A 4074-nucleotide genomic window follows, 5' to 3' on the forward strand; every position below is an offset into this window, starting at 1 on the left:
TAATTATATGTATATGTAAGTACTATTAAAGATTTTTACTGAAACTTATTATATTGATAAGGTAGTTTAAACTTGAAAAAAGAAAAAAATGTTTTTAATGACAAACGTGATTGTTTTTTTTCTTTTCAGCATCAAGTTAATTATTTCTAATAATGTAAATATCTATAATAAAAATTGATAAATTATAGCTAATATTTAACTCACAAAGTCATAGAAATTACTACAAAATATATTTATAGTAATTTTTGGTGGCTTTTTGAGGTAAATTTATTTAAAGTTTATTGAATTTAGTGAAAAAAATGCAATCAAATATTTTGATTAAAAATTAGATTGTTGAATATAGATAACTCTAATATTCTTTGAAATATCTTTGCTATTTAATTTACAGTATGTTACAATTCCATGGAGATGTGAAATTATAAGTGATGAGGATGTAGAATTTGTAATAGAATATGTAGATCTACCATTTTATTATAAACCAGTGGATAAAGAATGGTGTAGAGAAAAATGTAAAAGTTTGGGATTTACTTATCAGGAACCAATTATGAATCAGAAGTTAACATCAAACATGTTTCCAGTTGATGTTTTTTTTTGATAACCAAGGATTCTTTATTGTATTGTCAGAATTAATATGCAGGGACATTAAAATTAATCATAATATTCATAGAAATATTATAAAAGTAAGCAGTAATATATTTGCCATGTTTTTATATTATTTTTCATTGAAAACTTAATATTTTTATGTAATTAGAATCTAACAAAAAATGAAGATATCCAAAAATTTGTTAATAATGACAGTTGGTTTGAAAATAATATAACACCAGGTATGAATCATACTTAAAATTTTATTTGCTTATACATAAATATTACCTGATAATTACGATGATACTTAGAATTCATTTAATTAAATATTTTAAAGTTTTCACTTATGAATTCAGGTAAAAGTACAGGTTATAAGTTTTTTTTTTTTAAACGCAGGGTCAGCCATTAAAAAGGCGTATATTGAATAAGCGGTTTCAAAAATGAAAAACTATTTTTCTACTCAAAATTAGAAAAATTTATTCATATTAATTTTGTATTGTTATAATTATATTTTAAAGTACTGCTCAGTGTAATAATTTTTATTGAAAACTATTACAAAAAACAATTAAATGTATAATAATGTCAACTGAAACAGATTATTGTCTGTTCTACTTTTAAGAAAATCCAAAATTTAACATTTTTTAGACGTCCGACATATATGAAATAATTACATCTAAGATTTCAATACGCGATTTTATATTATCATTAGTATCTGAATGAAAAACATTGCAAATAAATAAATATAGTTTAAAAAAACTAAAAAACACGCTTTAAAAGCGTGTTTTTTAGTTTTTTTAAACTATATTTATTTTTCACTTTTTAGTTTCATGTTATGATAGTAGTTAATATCAATATCATGGTTGTAACGGGTAACGGGAAATAAGGGTTCGATTCCGGAGAGGGAGTCTAAGAAACGGCTACCACATCCAAAGAAAGCAGCAGGCGCGTAACGTGGAGGTAGTGACGAAAAATAACGATACGGGAATCATCCTTTGTAATCGGAATAAATACCCTATATATCTCTTAATGAGAATTAAGCGTATTAATATATAAGTTTTAATAGTAATTAGAATATATATATATATATATATTTAAAGGGACTTAGGTACGTAAACGTATCATGCATGAGGTATAGCCGTGTTTATGTGGGCGGGCATGGCGGAGGGAACATTATACACGAGGCATATACGGCAGCAGAGGCGTCGGCTGTAGGAATATATAAATGAATATTAACATATACNATTTTGTATTGTTATAATTATATTTTAAAGTACTGTTCAGTGTGATAATTTTTATTGAAAACTATTACAAAAAACAATTAAATGTATAATAATGTCAACTGAAACACATTATTGTCTGTTCTACTTTTAAGAAAATCCAAAATTTAACATTTTTTAGACGTCCGACATATATGAAATAATGACATCTAAGATTTCAATACGCGATTTTATATTATCATTAGTATCTGAATGAAAAACATTGCAAATAAAACAGATTAATAGACTATANACAACAAACAAACACGTGAAACTAATATAAGCGTGTTAAAAAGATTAATAGACTATATGAAATTGTAGAGTCTATTGAACCAAACTCAACAACATTCAATACATTCTGAAAAAAAAACGTTTTTCCAAAATTCATTATCCTTTACACGCCAGACGTATCTGAAATAATTATTCAATTATTTATGTATTATTTATTTATATTATAATGTAATTATTCAATACTTGATATTAAATCATAATTAATATCACGAGATACTAATTTCAGATTTGGTACTCTTAGGATTAACTAACTTAAATTAAAAGGAATCATCATTATTTTTCAATTTTGTGGATCGTGTAAAAACTATAAAGAAAATAAATAATTAATAAAATACTTTTAGAAAATTAAGAAATAAAAAATAAACGTAGTAGTCATGATTTATTATAAATACTACATGTTTATTATTAATCCATGATAAACACAGTTAAATTAATTGTATTTATTTGTTTTTTTACAGTTAACAAAAACCCTTATATTGAATTCGTAATTTTTGCTGCAGCTTATTACTTAGATGTCTGTATTTATGTATTCAAAAAAGAATATGATGCATGGACATACTTTCGAAAAGGATGGCCAAACTATAATGAAATTAATATGAAAAATGAAAAATGCATTTATCTATACATGGATGAAGATCATACTAATGTTATGACTAATAATTATTTCATAGATACCTGAATGTCCACACAACATTTGACATTTTATTCACATGCATCGGCATTTAAAGTAAAAAACTTGACAATTTTAATGCAATAGCAGACATATTAATCTAATAAATACATTAAATTACTCATTAAAAATTCTTACTTATTTTTTAAATACTTAAAGATAAATAGTTCAAACACTTAATTTCCTTTGAAATTGTAATTGATATTGAAGCCCCTTCGTTTATGTCAGTGATACTAACTAAATATTTTTAAAATTGTTAATACTATGAAAATAAATTAAATTATTACATTACGTATATCTATAGTAGTACTATAACGTAAAATATTGGTACTTACTTACCTACTTTATTTTTTTTTTAATGCTAAAAACAATAAGAACAAAAAATACTTTAAAAAAAAAATTCATATATTCAATAGTCATCATTGTCTCATTCTTACTATGTTATTGTTTATTAATAAGTAAGCATGAAATATATAAATTAATCTGTAATAATTTATATATTTCATGCTTTATTTGAGGTGTTACTAATGGGTGACTTTCTTTAACGCTATTAATGTTAATGTAATTAAATAAGTCAAAAAAATTCATATATTCAATAGTCATCATTGTCTCATTCTTACTATGTTATTGTTTATTAATAAGTAAGCATGAAATATATAAATTAATCTGTAATAATTTATATATTTCATGCTTTATTTGAGGTGTTACTAATGGGTGACTTTCTTTAACGCTATTAATGTTAATGTAATTAAATAAGTCAAAAAAATTCATATATTCAATAGTCATCATTGTCTCATTCTTACTATGTTATTGTTTATTAATAAGTAAGCATGAAATATATAAATTAATCTGTAATAATTTATATATTTCATGCTTTATTTGAGGTGTTACTAATGGGTGACTTTCTTTAACGCTATTAATGTTAATGTAATTAAATAAGTCAAAATAAAAAAAAAAGACTAAATAAGTAATTAATTATTGAAAAAATAATGTTTTTCTAAAACAAAAAAATACGTCATTTTCTGTTTTATAAGCTAGTTAAAAAATATGTTTTTCTATTCAAAAAAAATAAGTTGATACCCCTACAAGACATAAGTGATGAAAATAAAAAATATTTTATAAAAGATAAATGTAGTTGCATATGTAACTAACAAAAGCCAAAGAAATATTCTCTAAAAAGTTATTATTTTAAATATTACTGTTTTTTATTTTTACATCACTGTCGTAATATGCTCAATGCTTTGAATTCATATCTTACATTAACAATGAAAATTT

General features: G+C 23.1%; 1 protein-coding gene across 2 annotated transcripts in view; it reads left to right on the forward strand.

The window, feature by feature from the left end:
* The window catches only part of LOC126909294 (uncharacterized), an 8231-nt gene extending 5295 nt beyond the window's left edge, over positions 1–2936 (forward strand). For both annotated transcript variants that reach the window (XR_007704995.1, XR_007704996.1), the window contains 3 exons: positions 389–680; positions 752–824; positions 2588–2936. The gene's annotated coding sequence lies outside the window, so the exon portion shown is untranslated. The remainder of the gene's footprint in view (positions 1–388; positions 681–751; positions 825–2587) is intronic.
* The last annotated feature ends 1138 nt before the right edge of the window (positions 2937–4074 follow it).

This window comes from Daktulosphaira vitifoliae, unplaced genomic scaffold (assembly GCF_025091365.1).
Source record: "Daktulosphaira vitifoliae isolate Bord-2020 unplaced genomic scaffold, ASM2509136v1 Scaffold_240, whole genome shotgun sequence".
Classification (NCBI taxonomy): domain Eukaryota; kingdom Metazoa; phylum Arthropoda; class Insecta; order Hemiptera; family Phylloxeridae; genus Daktulosphaira; species Daktulosphaira vitifoliae.